The following is a 15,930-nucleotide window of genomic DNA, read 5'->3' on the forward strand; positions in this document are numbered from 1 at the left end:
TTAGTGATAACATTCTGTTTCCCTTGAGAAGTAGTGCTTTTTGCAAGAAACAAAACCTAGAGTTCATTTGGGAAACAGCTTAAAGGGTTTTGGTATATTCAAGATAACATATAGCATTTCAGTATTTTATCACCTTTTCACGCCTTCTGCAAAGCAATTTTTAGGTTTCTATATACATGACTGCGTGTATTTAAATAAAATGTGATTTGAGTGCAGCTTATGACCAGGTGTCTGTGTCTTTCTGTGCTTCATCCCAATACCGGCAGCCATTTTATTCTCCTCTGTAATGATTAATTTGGAGATCACCACACAACTGTAAAAGGGTTGTTCCTCTGCAGCTCCTGCCTTAAGATCATGTTTTGACTTCTGAGGAGCATTCACAATAACAATTAGTGATAACTAGAGATGAGCGAGTATACTCATCCGAGCTTGATGCTCGTTCGAGTATTAAGGTACTCGAAACGGCTCGTTGCTCGGACGAGTATTTCCCCTGCTCGAGATCGAGCATTTAATTAAAAAAACACAGTGAAGAACAATGAAGAATAGAATAAAAACAGTGAACACAGTGAACACAGGATCATTTAAGTGAAAAAGCACGGGAGCTTGACTACGGGCAACATTTGGCGCTGATGCACCAGCTCTGGCCCTGCCTCTCCGTCTGGCCCCACCACTGCCTCTTCCAACCTGTTCTGCTATAGGACTCGCCTCCGTCTCAGAAGCACTGTGTTCACCCGGCCTATCAACCCAGCTTGGGTCTGTCACCTCATCATCCTCCGATCCCTCAGTCTGCTCCCCCCTCGGACTTCCTGCCCTGACAACAACTTCCCCACTGTCTGACAACCGTGTCTCCTCATCGTCCGACACCTCTTTACACACTTCTTCCACTACGTGAATAATGTCATCATCACCCACAGACTGCGACTGGTGGAAAACCTGGGCATCGGAAAATAGCTCAGCAGCAGCAGGACAAGTGGTTTGTGACTGTGGGAAGGGTCCCGAAAACAGTTCCTCAGAGTATGCCGGTTCAAATGCCAAATTTTGGTGGGAGGGGGCAGACTGGGGGGAAGGAGGCTGAGGTGGAGGAGCTGGAGGAGTGCCGATTTCGGTGACATGGGTGGACTGCGTGGAAGACTGACTATGGCCTCTGACCCCTGCAGTAGTTGGACGCCCACGTCCACGCCCTCGTCCTCTACCCCTAGCCCTCGGGTTAAACATTTGCCAAATTAAAGTGTAAACGTGAAAAAAAAAAAAATTTGTGTTTTTTTTTTTAGTTTTTTATTTTTTTTACCAAAACTATGCTATCCTATTGCTATGGCTAGTTTCTAACCTACACTGACAGCACACAACTGGATTTTGTGCTTTGCAAGATGAGTTTGAGCTATAAAATGAAATAAAGGTTAAAAAAAAAAAAAAAAAAAAAAAAGCGGACTCTGCCTAATTCTACTCAAACCTCTAATAAATTGTCCCACTTCGGTGTTTGAGGTGGATATGCGTGTCACTAAGAGCTAAACACAACGGTCGCAGGTCTCCCAGCAAATTCCTCACAGTATGGTACTAGCTGCACTACTAGTGCCAGCAAGCCCAGCCACAAGCAAACAAAAAAAAGGAAAATATAACGCTATTGTAGGCCTAAGTAAGCCGTTGGGGTTCTCCTATGGCTATTTTGTAGCCTACAATGAGAGCACACTGCTTTGCAAGATGAGTTTGAGCTATAAAATGAAATACAGCTAAAAAAAAAAAAAAATCAGCAGACTCTGCCTAATTCTACTCAAACCCCTAATAAATTGTCCCACTTCGGTGTTTGAGGTGGATATGTGTGTCACTAAGAGCTAAACACAACGGTAGCAAGTCCCCCTGCAAATTCCTCACAATATGGTACTAGCTGCACTACTAGTGCCAGCAAGCCCAGCCACAAGCAAACAAAAAAAAGGAAAATATAACGCTATTGTAGGCCTAAGTAAGCCGTTGGGGTTCTCCTATGGATATTTTGTAGCCTACAATGAGAGCACACTGCTTTGCAAGATGAGTTTGAGCTATAAAATGAAATACAGCTAAAAAAAAAAAAAATCAGCAGACTCTGCCTAATTTCTACTCAAACCCCTAATAAATTGTCCCACTTCGGTGTTTGAGGTGGATATGTGTGTCACTAAGAGCTAAACACAACGGTAGCAAGTCCCCCTGCAAATTCCTCACAATATGGTACTAGCTGCACTACTAATGCCAGCAAGCCCAGCCACAAGCAAAAAAAAAAAAAAAAAGTATAACGTTATTGTAGCCCTAAGAAGGGCTGTTGGGTTCTTGTAGAATCATTCCTGCCTAACACTAATCTAATAGAACACCCTATTGCTATCCCTGCAGCAGCAGCAGCTCTCTCCCTAGCGGCATCCAGACACAGAATGATCCGAGCAGCGCGGACAGGGGCTATTCTATTCCAGGGTCACCTGATCTGGCCAGCCAACCACTGCTATCGACGTGTAAGGGTACCACGTCATGCTGGGTGGAGTGCAGAGTCTCCTGGCTTGTGATTGGCTCTGTTTCTGGCCGCCAAAAAACAAAACGGCGGGAGATGCCATTTTCTCGAGCGGGCGAAGTATTCGTCAGAGCAACGAGCAGTTTCGAGTACGCTAATGCTCGAACGAGCATCAAGCTCGGACGAGTATGTTCGCTCATCTCTAGTCAGCACTGATTTAAATATGTAAGTTGTAGGATTACAAATAAACCACAAAGTACATCATTAAAACAGAGTGTCAACCAAATAGGACTTTTATTCTTCTAAACATGCAAACAGAGAACTAATAAAATGTAACTTACATCCAAAGAAATGCTTTGGACAAGTTAAAAACAAAACCTGCCTGTTGAGGTTAGTACTTGGACGTCATATTTCTCTCCAGACGCCATCTTGTTCACCCAGACGCCACTTGTTCACTGTCAGCCATGTCATGATTCAGACACCATTTTGTGTAATCTTTTTAGAGATAGTATTAGTCCCTGACACTTGTCTTCCTTTGCAGCTCCTGCCTTAAGATCATGTTTTGACTTCTGAGGAGCCTTCACAATAACAATTAGTGATAACATTCTGTTTCCCTTGAGAAGTAGTGCTTTTTGCAAGAAACAAAACCTAGAGTTCATTTGGGAAACAGCTTAAAGGGTTTTGGTATATTCAAGATAACATATAGCATTTCAGTATTTTATCACCTTTTCACGCCTTCTGCAAAGCAATTTTTAGGTTTCTATATACATGACTGCGTGTATTTAAATAAAATGTGATTTGAGTGCAGCTTATGACCAGGTGTCTGTGTCTTTCTGTGCTTCATCCCAATACCGGCAGCCATTTTATTCTCCTCTGTAATGATTAATTTGGAGATCACCACACAACTGTAAAAGGGTTGTTCCTCTGCAGCTCCTGCCTTAAGATCATGTTTTGACTTCTGAGGAGCATTCACAATAACAATTAGTGATAACTAGAGATGAGCGAGTATACTCATCCAAGCTTGATGCTCGTTCGAGTATTAAGGTACTCGAAACGGCTCGTTGCTCGGACGAGTATTTCCCCTGCTCGAGATCGAGCATTTAATTAAAAAAACACAGTGAAGAACAATGAAGAATAGAATAAAAACAGTGAACACAGTGAACACAGGATCATTTAAGTGAAAAAGACAGTGAAGAACACAGTGAAGAATAGATTACAGATGTTCGGCACATCTGCTTACTTGTCGGAAGATACGCGCGGAACGGCAGCAGGGAGACATCAAGCAGCAGGGAGACATCAAGCAGCACGGGGAGACATCGGGCAGCGGGGAGACATCGGGCAGCACGGGGGAGACATCGGGCAGCACGGGGGAGACATCGGGCAGCACGGTGGAGACATCGGGCAGCACGGGGAGACATCGGGCAGCACGGGGCAGACATCGGCCAGCACGGGGGAGACATCGGGCAGCACGGGGGAGACATCGGGCAGCACGGGGAGACATCGGGCAGCACGGGGGAGACATCGGGCAGCACGGGGGAGACATCGGGCAGCACGGGGGAGACATCGGGCAGCACGGGGAGACATCGGGCAGCACGGGGAGACTTCAGTGTAAGAAGAGGAGCGATCCCGGGACAGCGTATCACCCCGACAAGTAAGCAGATGTGCCGAACATCTGTAATCTATTCTTCACTGTGTTTTTCACTGCGTTTTTCACTTAAATGATCCTGTGTTCGCTGTTTTTATTCTATTCTTCACTGTTCTTCACATCTGTTAACTTGTCGGGAGAATAGATTGCAGATGTTTGCATACATCTGCTAACTTATCAGAAGACATTCTTTTTCAATTAAATAACACATTTTATTCCTGAACCATGGTCCCTTTGAAAAATGCTCGGGTCTCCCATTGACTTCAATGGGGCTCGTTATTCGAGACGAGCACTCGAGCATCTGGAAAAGTTCGTCTCGAATAACGAGCACCCGAGCATTTTAGTGCTCGCTCATCTCTAGTGATAAAATTCCATTTCCTTTGAGAAGTAGTGCTTTTTGCAAGAAACAAAACCTAGAGTTCATTTGGGAAAACAGCTTAAAGGGAGTTTCTGGTATATTCAAACTAACCTATAGCATTTCAGTATTTTATCACCTTTTCACACCTTCTGCAAAGCATTTTTTGGGTTTCTATATACTGGAATGCGCACCATAAATAAAGTTGGATTTTTGTGCAGCTTATGACCAAGTGTCTGTGTCTTTCTGTGCTTCATCCCGGTACCGGCAGCCATTTTATCCTCCTCAGTAACAATTAATTTGGAGATCACCATACAACTGTAGAAGGGTTGTTGGAGCCCTGGATAAATTCTCTGACAACCCCTTAATCCTTCCCCTGGGGAAAGAAGGGGAGATGGGAATTTACTTTGATGGATGTTTTGCATCAATACTACTACTGTAAGTTTCCTGCACTGAGGTAACCCACAAGGGACAACTAAATGACAATCTCTACTCTGAGTATATGCTCATAACAGGTGACAAACTCCACCTGCATATTCCGACACATTTTAAAAATAGTCACTCTACCCTAGGTATTTATTTGTAAAGTCGTGTATATGTTTTAAAATCATATTTATTTATAGATTTTAGAAAATAAGGAAACCTTTTTACCACCTTATTATTTTTTACAAATCCCTGTCCGAACAGGAAAACTGACCATGTTGGTATATATACAAAATGATAATGTGATAATTTGTTTCAAATAATACTCTGCGCTCAATACTTTTCCGACTGGTTGGATTAGCACCTGTGAATCACTTTCAAAAGAGTTTTTATTTTTATTAAATTGGTACGCACGTTCCATCTATAATTTAATTTTAGCCACCAAGGATAGTGGCTCAAAAGGATAAAATAATTAGTCTATTTAAAAGCACGGAAATATAGAATTCCTGCCAATTTCATTTGTGGTTCTCAGTATGAAAGAGGAATGGGACAAAAGCTTTGACTAATTGCTGGGCCATGCAGATGAGAAATTTCTTGTAAGGACCAACCAATTTTAATAATGAAAAAAACACAATCACTATTTTAAATGTTTTTTTTTTTTAAACAGAGCTTATATGCAATTATGATAAAGAGTCCTTACAATAGAAGTTGTATCAATCCCATTAGTTGATAAACATTTAAATAACCACAAAAATGTTTGTCTATTTGTAGTAGATGCAGGCAAGCTTTTACATTTATTAATTCTTTGTAATTGGAATTGAAACTAACAACATAATAATTCTATAGCCAATCTACACGAGATGAATTTGCTTTGATAGGGAGTTGTAGCTCAACTTTCCATTGCATAGGTTGAATACCACAGATAATAAATCTGCTAGATTTATCCCATATATTAAACGGCTACTGTATTATGTTGTGGATTTTCCATAGGTGTTTTTGTTTAAATGTGGTAACTGGCAGACTTCAGAAAGGGCTACTAGGGGCACTAAGTAACTGATCCATAAGTGCCTGTGGGTGGTCAGTTTTCCCTGATAGATTTTCTGTAATCACTTAATAGTAAACATCATGACCATAGTTATGTCATAATTTTTATCCATGTTCTATTATGAACCATTTTGTTCTTCTGTTTTCTTTAAGGCAGATTTTTTGCCTGTGATTTTAAGCGGGTTGTCTGGGAGTATTTTTTTTAAATGTATTGCCAGTGGCACACTATTATAGATCAATAGGAAAATCCCCATATGTTAGGATCGATCATACCCGCGAATACAGTAAAACAGTAGGGAAAAAGACATTGGGGCAGATTTATCAAGTGTCTGAAAGTCAGAATATTTCTAGTTGCCAATGGCAACCAATCACAGCTCAGCTTTCATTTTATCAGTGCTCATGAATATTTTAAAGGGGAGCTGTGATTGGTTGCCATGGGCAACTAGAAATATTCTGACTTTCAGTCACTTGATAAATCTGTCCCATTGTTTTTTTTATAATAAAACCCTAAAAGGTCAAAAAGGTTCCCTTAAAACTGATATAAAAACAAAATAGCGGAAAATAGTACCCAAATGTCCAAAATGCCACTTTTTTACAACACATAATTATTTTAATAAAAGTGATCAAAACGTTGTACAGTCCCCAAATCAATAGCAATGAAAACATCATCTGATTTCGCTAAACATTATGCTCTGTACACTGAAGTGAGAAAAAGTCATTGGCCTCAGAAAAAAGATTTTAATTCTCTAAATCTACTAAAACATAGCAAAACCTATATGTATTTTGTGATCATACTGACCCAAAGAATAAAGAGGAGGTGTCATTTGGATTGCACAATCAAAGACCTAAAACAAAACCCAAAACAGAAAATGTGCGCAAATGTATTTTTTGTCAGTTTTACTGGATTTGGATTTTTTTTCCAGTTTCCCAGTACACAGCATGGAATACATGCATACATAGAAAGCAAGCCCTCATATGGCTGTATACAAAGAAAAATAAAAACTTTACAGATTTTTGAAAGTGGAGAGTGAAAAATAGAAACATAAAAATCAAATAGGGGCTTTTAATCACCTCTAACTTATATTCACCTCACTCCATGCTCTATCCTTACCTGCGGCGCCGCCTGTGACTGCAGATTTCTCTTTGTATACCGGTGGTGACGCATTTCTGCAGCTTCTGTTTTTATTCAGGGTCTGACAGTGATGCACACAGATACAAACAGAAGCTGGCAGTGACTGGCAGTGCTGCGGGAGAATAGGAGTAGGGGAAGAAGTGAGTATAAGTCATTTATTAGAGCCATTTATTTACTGGACAACCCCTTTGCATTTACATTCACCAACAGCATTTACGGTTGCACTCTCTGTGACTCAGGGAACTTCTTTGATGAGGTTTTGAGACGCACGCTTTCCAAAATACACTTATTGACCACCATATACAGGAGCCATTGTCTTCTGTTGCTGTGGCAGTTAGAAGCTGAGCCACGATTGGTTGTTGTTTTGTCACAGGTCAGTACTATGAGCTGTGATTGGTTACTATAGACAATAATATTAGTATAAGACATCTTATGTGTGTGGTAATAAGACTAGGCATACAGAAATAGGGGGAGACTTATGAGAAATGTCTGAGGTAAAATTGTTCCAGTTGCCCATGGAAACTAATCAGAGATCAGCTATAATTTTATAAACAGCTGTGGGAAAATGAAACTGGAGCTCTGATTGGTTGCCATGGGCAACTAGAACAGTTCTGCTCTCAGACGCTTCTGATAAATCCCCCCCCCCCCAATAAACAGTCAGAGACAGTGATAATCAAAGACAAATACAGAAACAGTCACATTCAGTGACAAGTAGAGACATTCAGAAACAGACAGAGGCAGTCAGAGACAATTGGAGACAGACAGTGTCAGAGACATTTAGAGTCAGAGACAGATAGACAGAGACTAATAGACACAGACAAAAACACTCAGACATAGACGGTCAGAGACAGTCAGAGAGAGAGAGATAGATATAAATAAAATATTTTTTGCTAATCCATTCTATTTTGTTATAGCTAAGAGAAGTTATTTACTTTCCTGGGCAATGTCGGGTGCTACAGCTAGTGTATTATTATATTTCACAATATTCTGCTAGTATTTGTTTGCCTATTAAGGTTTATGGGTCTATCGGCACATCTGTACATATATTTTTAGAATATTTGTTGGTATATATAGAAATCATGTAGTACTTCGTAGATTTGTATATTTACTTCCAATAAATGCTTACACACATGTCCACAGGTTATGGCTGCTATAGCATGGACATGTGTTCTATTTTTAGTGAAAGCAGCTAAGTTTTTTTAAAAATTCTATTCAATACTGTACGGTAAATGTTATTTGCCTCTGTTTTAGGGGACTGGTAATTAGCTAAAATTACATAACAGTAGCTTCCAATCTTTACCAAGTATTGTTTGGGTGGATATGGTGTGGAGACTTGTGGGAGAAAGGGAGAGGTGGAGGAGCAGGGCACAGTTCATACAGTGTATTGCACAATTCTTGCTAGTCATGTCATCAGGTTTGAACAAAGAAGTGTGAACAGCTTGATTCCCAAGATATTGCATTGCTACTATATGCAGCGTTTCCATTCATTTGAAATGATTCATTTTAGTGTGTCAAATCTCACAAATACTCTCATTTAACATTTTAGTTTAAAAATGTTAAAATTGTAACACTTTACCTAACGATTACTTGCTCAGTGTGAAGGGCAAATATAAGGTTGCTTCTGCTTTAAAATAATGGTCTGTGAAGGGGTTCAGGCCTTAGGGTTAGTACTGCACTAGAAAACACAAGGTCATAACCTTGCCATTTGGATTCCTAAACCAAAGAACACAATTCTTAAAAAGCTCCTTCTCGTTCAACCCCCGGGAATTACACTTCTCAGTGACTGCTGTTGCCTTCAGCAAACTATATGATTACAAATCTGACTCCTTTCCCACAGCTGCTGTAATTTATATATTTCCTGGCAAAGCAAGTCTTTCTAGAACAAGCAGAGTGAATACACGACAGAGTAAACCAGTTTTCTGATACATATATTGCTTTTTAGAATTAAAGAGGGAACAGATACTGTATCTTTTTGGCAGTACCCATGTTTTTATCTATAGTGGTGGGAATAAGTATTTGATACACTGCCGATTTTGCAATTGTACATTGTGTTTGGGAACTGTGGATAAAGGATAATGGATGTTTAGGAAACCCTTCAAGTGTGCTAGCACAGCTGAAAACATTTTGGCTGATTAGAGAAGCTTTAAAATGGACCTTCTTTTGAGCTGTTTGAGAATCTTGAGTATCACATTTGTTTGTTCTATGAAACTCTCAAAATGGCCAGAAAAAAAAAATCTTTTATGTAAAACTTGACAATCTAATCTTGTTCTTAGAAATGAAATCCATTCCATGGGACAAATTGCCAAGAAACTGAAGATTTCCTACAACGGTGTGTACTAATCCCTTCAGAGGAGAGCCCCGCTGCACAGCTAAGCAACAAGACAAGTACATTAGAGTCTCTAGTTTGAGAAACTGATGTCTCACAGGTCCTCAACTGGCATCCTCATTAAATAGTACCCACCAAACACCAGTGCAACCTCTACAGTGAAGAGGGAACTCCAGGATGCTGGCCTAAAGGGCAAAGGGGCAAAGAAAAGGCCATATCTGAGACTGGCTAATAAAAGAAAAAGATTACTTTGGATAAAAGAAGACAGTGGACAGAGGGAGATTGGAAAAAAGTTTTATAGACAGACAAATCTAAGTTTCAGGTGTTTGGATTACACAGAAGAACATTTGTGAGATACAAAAGAACTGAAAAGATGCTGGAAGATGCCTGATGACATCTGTCATGCATGGTAAAGGTAATATGATGTTCTAGGGTTACTATGGTGCTGGTATAGTGCGGGATTTGTGCAAAGGGATTTTGAATAAGAAAGGCTATCACTCCATTTTGCAACAGGACAATGACCCAAAGCACACCTCCATATTATGCATGAACTATTTAGGGAGGAAGCAGGCAGCTGGTGTTTTATCTGTAATGAAGTGGCCAGCCCACTGACCAGATCTCAACCCCATTGAGCTGTTGTGAGAGCAGCTTGCCCATTTTGTACGCAAAAGGAGGCTTCTGGAAGCATGGGGTGAAATTCCTCCAGATTACCTGAGAAAATTAACAGCTAGAGGCCAAAGGTCTACAATGCTGTAATTGCAGCAAAGGGAGCATTTTTTGATGAAAGCAAAGTCTGAAGGAGAAAATCATTATTACAAACGAAATAAAAAAAATTCAAACTTTGTCAATGTCTGGGCTATATTTTCTATTCCTTTTGCAACTCATTTGAAAAATAAAAGTATGTGTTTTCATGGAAAACACAAAATTGTCTGTGTGCGCCAAACTTTTGAGTGGTAGTGTAGGTCTTCCAGCATGAGAATGACCAAAAACATACAGCCAGGGCAACTAAGGAGTGGCTCTGTAAGAAGCATTTCAAGGTCCTGTAGTCGCCTACCCATACCTGAACCGATTTGAAAATCTTTGGAGGAAGCTGAAACTCAGTATTGCCTAATTGCAGCCCTGAAAACTGAAATGGATGCATAAATCAACCAAGTATTAAAGGGGTTGGCCACTGTGACTAAACTTTACTAGGGTAAGTACAAGACCTTAATAGGGCCACCTATATTGGGCCTTTTTATATTGTATCAAATAGTTATTTCATGCAATAAAATGCAAATGAATCATTTAAAAATGTACAATTTAGAAATTGTAGAATTATGTATTATGTATATACAATGTATGTACAAGGTTCTGAACATACACTTAGAATTATAAATAAAACATTGTTATCTGTTTTCATGTTCATTTAGCTAGCAGATCAACCTTGTGCTTGTCATGTATAAAGCCTAATTTTTGGCCACAAGATTAATACAGTACATTGATAATTGAAATTTAACTCTACCAGTATTCCTCAACTAAGAGATGGAGACAATATTAAACTTCTTTTGCACCCAGCTCAGTCTTTGGTTCATGGTACAGATTTGCTTGTGTTTTGCTTTATGTCAATTAATAAGAGGCATCTAAAAACAATCTTGACTAAGGACCTTACACACGAATGTCTGGGGACCGTGGCTACGGCCACACAATTAACGGCTGCATCACAACTGTGGCTTCTGTTCTTGGTGCAATGAGCATGTGCTGTATCACTCCACCATGACTGTTCATGGAATAATATGGGACATGTCCTATATTTTGCCGTTATAGGGTGACGGCTGCACATCTTTTAATGGAGAGGGGAGGGGTGAGAAGAGCTTAGCCCTCTTCTCTCCTGGATCACCTGTATGCTTCCTTGGGCTAGAGCCTGGGCAAGCATACATTTGTGTGCAAGGGGGATAACTACAACTAGATCAAAATAGTAAATATTTGAAATGGACAGGACCAAGTACTGTGATCCCACCTGATTACATTCCATATTATGGATCTGTGAGTATAGACTTCTTCCGTTGGAAAGTTTTTTTTTTTCCATATGTCGATAACAAGTAGGTGATAATATGTTTAATACATTTTGACACCCTTCAGTATTCTTTAAATAGTTTTGGAAACATTTGCAAAGAAAATATATTATATATTAATATATAGAATACAGTATATATTGTATATTATTATAAATATCAAGGATTCCATATTGGCCAACAATGTCAAAATCAAATATCCATTTACACAATTACTTCAGAAATGTCATAGAAAACAACTATTTTAATCTATCCCTTCTCAGATTTTTTTTTACTATGACACACTGGAGATCCTGGCATCATGACAAGCCCAAGCACTTTTCTCCAAGCTGTCAGGTTACATGGTGTATAGGTATGGATCTCAGCTCTCTGCCATTAGGAATTCTGTAAATAACTTTTAATGACTCCTAAAATGCACATATTTTGTATACACATGCTTATGGTAACTTGAAATGCCACCTTCCTCATCTATTAAGAAGACTGACAACCCTAATTGCAGTTTCCCATTTTTATGAAACATGCGATTTAAACCTGTAGAATATACACCAAAATAAGTTCATTATAAGACTAGACCAGCTTCTTTGCAGCAGGGTTGAATTTCTCCTACATTTTCAATTTCTTAATAAATAACACTATTATATCATAATATAGCACTACATACCTTTATACACACATATATATATATATATATATATATATATATAACACTATATATTCATATTCTACAATACCGGTCAGTACAGTTTATTTATATACATATAGAAATATTTGTGTATTATATATTTGTTTTATGTCATTTCCTCAATTATATTTATATAGTAATCTGATAAAAAAAGAAAGGAAACAATTGTGAAACAGAATGCCAAAAGGATTGGTCACTTCATACATTATGTAGTTTTGCTATTATTTTAATAAATTTCTATAAGATATTTTGTGCAATAGACGATTTATGATTGCTTTATGTTTTGATAAATGCGTTGGCTTTGGTTCAGATGTGAAATGATTACTATCATGATGAAAATCAATCTTTGCCTAAAGCATAAGGAAAGCACTTAATATGTATCATAGAGGAAAAGCAGCTTCTCCAGTGAGCAAGGGAAGCTGCATATTTTACTAGACATGGCTGACAGGTTTATGTATTGTTTTAATACAGTTTAAAATTGCAAATGCTGATTTTATATTTATTATTGTGTAATTATGGAGAGGATTTAGATAACAAACATTCCTATATCAATCAGTTTTAAAGACCCGGTCGCCCTAAAAAATGTCCCTTTCGAAAGAATAATTTGAATGAATATAAATTCCTTAAATCAGGCAAACTGTGAACAATAAAGAGTATTTTTAACTGGCCCCTGTTGGCCTGGGGCAAGCACTTTCTGTGCTATACAATGAACTGAATACTTAAACAGTTTACTAGTTGTAAAGGACATGTGCTTTCACCTTCCTGCAGGGTAGTAGGTAGATTTATTAGTGTCCTCACCATGCTACCTCCATCTCATGTGTTCTCAAAAGAATATTCTTTAATTTCTATTCCATCCAATGTTAAGCTCATTCTAAAGAGGGATTGCTAGAGAAGAGAGTTGGAGGGCACTTATAGGGGCACATTTACTTACCTGTTCTGACGCGTTCCCCGAAAGTGCATTGTCAGACCGGAATGCACTGTGCCACAATTCACTAAGATCGTGCGTCTGATATTGTAGATGTGTCGCTTCCTCACTCAGGTCCGGATTTCACCTTCTTCTTCCCAGTGTATGTAAGTGCTTGATCTTGCGACAAAATTTGAAAGTTAAATCCAGCACTCAGTCCGAATCCGTCAGATCGTCCGACGGCCCAACCACGATTTCTGTCAAATGAAAGCCAGAGCAGCTGCCCACAATCCCGTCGCGTGCGATACAATCCCCAGTTAAATACCTGTCCCAGCGGCGCAAATCCCAAAAACGCCAGAAAAGCCGACTAAAGTTCGACAGCAGGACCTTACTAAATAAGCCCCATAGTATCAGTTTGGGGTCCTATAAGTCTTCCTGTCTTGTCTAGAGTAGCAGGTATTAGCAATTTCCTAACCCGTGTTATGGGCCCAAAGAACTACTCTCTTTAACTGACTTAATTTACTCTCATGCATGAACAGACCTTCTTTAGTGAAATTTGAGCGTAACCAGGTGCTGTTCTTAGGAAGTTATTCTGCTTTTGAAGGTTTTTGATTGAATACCTCTTTAAAGAGGGAATGTCACAAAGGAACCAAAAGTGGCCATTGGCATTTAATCATAAAAGATAAGCTTGAAAAAGACATCAGTCCATAAAGTCCTACCAATAACTTATCAGATCCAGAGTATAATGTGCAACCCAGAAAGGATGATACCAAATGCCAAAGTAGGGTAAAATTCCTTCCGTACCCCAGATATGGCAGATTAACTACATGGATCAACATCAACTGAAATGTTTCATTTTCTATTTACAAAATTGTTTGTTCCCATACCTTATATGACTGCCATTATGCAAAGTACAATTTAGTGTTTTGAATTTCTTTTGTATTTGAATTTGTTCTTGCTGGCCAGTGGGGCTGTAACATTTTGTTTCTACTGAAGCACATAGAGGGAAAAAACACCAAAGTAATAAAATATACAGTGGCAAGCAATTCGGGTAATGTATATACTATATAGTATATAGTATAATAAGCCCACTAGGCTTATTCTCTAGAGAACAGGTCCAAGCCTGTCAGCTAGGGAAAGATAATCAATTGTATGCATGACGTCACCACATTATCACAAAATTTTAAAAAATCTGTGCTCACCTCTCACACTCCAGCTTCCTCCTCTCCCCGTGGCTTCCCAACAGTGCAGCAGTGCAAGCTCTGTATGAGGCAGCGGTGGCGCCCCCTGATGACATCATACAGTGTGCACAGGCAGATCATGTGGATGTGCCTCTGCCTTCACTACTGCACTGCCAGAAGCTTTGGGGTGAAGTACAGAGAGGCAAGTACAGAGTTTTTTTTAATTTTAATGAATATGGGGGCCGCTGGACATTTTATTAATGAGTGGAGACTGTTGAACATTTCATTAAAGATTGGTATCTGTTGGGTATTTCATTGATAAATAGAGGTTGCTGCACATTTCATTGTTGAGGGGAGGTTACTGACCATTTTATTGAAGAGCACCTGCTGCATTTTATACCCTAGGCCACTGGTGGCGAACCTATGGCATGGGTGCCAGAGGTGGCACTCCGAGCCCTTTCTGTGGGCACCTGGGCCATCGCCCCAGAACACCAGACAGGACTCAAAGTTTGTCCTGCAGTTCCAAGCAACTTAAATTATGCTGCTTTCAGTCATATTTTGAAACTTACTTCACTACTTGGGACTGTAGGAAGAGGGAGAATGAATAGACAGGGCCAAATTATTTTTGGAGGACCTACTGCTGGCCCCACGATTCTCTGTGTAAGGAGGGACACTGGAAAGAAGCTAAAAGTATAAAAAATTTCCATCTTTCTACTATGTTGATGTCCTTAGGAGGCAAATATGAAGTTGTTGAGCAGGGAGTAATAAGTTACTTCTTTAATTTTTGGTTGGCACCTCTCGATAAATAAGGGGGGTTTTGGGTTCAATTTGGGCACTCGGCTGCTAAAAGGTTCGCCATCACTGCCCTAGGCTGATACTCAAGTCAATAAGTTTTCAGTTTTTTGTGGTAAAATTAGTTGCCTCTGTTTATACTCAGGTCAGCTTATACTCACTTACATATGATGTATGCGTTAGAATTTTGGTGATTGAACTTTTAAAATTCTGCATTCAATTCTGCTGATTGGTATAGCATAGAGTGAAAAAAATCCCTATATGGGCTCATGTATACAACTCGGATATGGGGACTTTATTAAGTGCAGACCAAGGTGTATTTGAGAAACAACTGCAAAAGTCACAAAACAACAAAAAGTCTCAAAAATTAGATAAAAAACAGCAAACATAAAGATGCATTTCCCCTACTGTACCAATAAATTAACATGTTCTCCAATAAACTACTGGATTGTAAAATTTTGATTTTATCCAACTCTTGTATTAGATTGTATAAACCTTTGAAACTATTGATTTACAATAAAGACAATATTAAATATGGGAGGTTGATGTTATCTGAACTTGTAAGTTTTACATTCAAAGCCTGTAGGTAAAATTTAGTGGGTTAATGGTTATAAGTCTCCTGTTGGAGTTTTCAAAGCAATAAAAGGAATGAAAATGATTTGCAAAACACCTGCAAGGGTTTCAAGATAAACTAGAAATTTGAGTAGAGTAGTTGAAACTTTATGTGAACGTAGCAATGACAATATTCCAATATTAGAATGAAAGGGTAAGTATATTAGAGAAAAAAGCTTAATAATGGAGTGATATTTGTCTTTTCTTCACAGCAGTTGCCTTGTTTACATCACAGATGGGAAAGAAGTGATGACATAAGAATATTACACAGCTCTGGAAAACACCATCATTGCATCAACTATTGACAATAGAT

At 39.0% G+C, this 15,930-nt stretch overlaps 1 protein-coding gene across 2 annotated transcripts in view; it reads left to right on the forward strand.

Moving 5' to 3' along the window:
• The window catches only part of TAFA2 (TAFA chemokine like family member 2), a 144,550-nt gene that overhangs the window by 61,519 nt on the left and 67,101 nt on the right, over positions 1-15,930 (forward strand). The window contains exon 1 of one of the 2 annotated variants that reach the window (XM_072146814.1): positions 9,395-9,810. The exons of the other annotated variant lie outside the window; for it this stretch is intronic. The gene's annotated coding sequence lies outside the window, so the exon portion shown is untranslated. Of the gene's footprint in view, positions 1-9,394; positions 9,811-15,930 lie in introns of those variants that run through there. 2 annotated transcript variants of the gene reach the window in all.

Source organism: Engystomops pustulosus, chromosome 4, assembly GCF_040894005.1.
Source record: "Engystomops pustulosus chromosome 4, aEngPut4.maternal, whole genome shotgun sequence".
NCBI classification, from domain to species: Eukaryota; Metazoa; Chordata; class Amphibia; order Anura; family Leptodactylidae; genus Engystomops; species Engystomops pustulosus.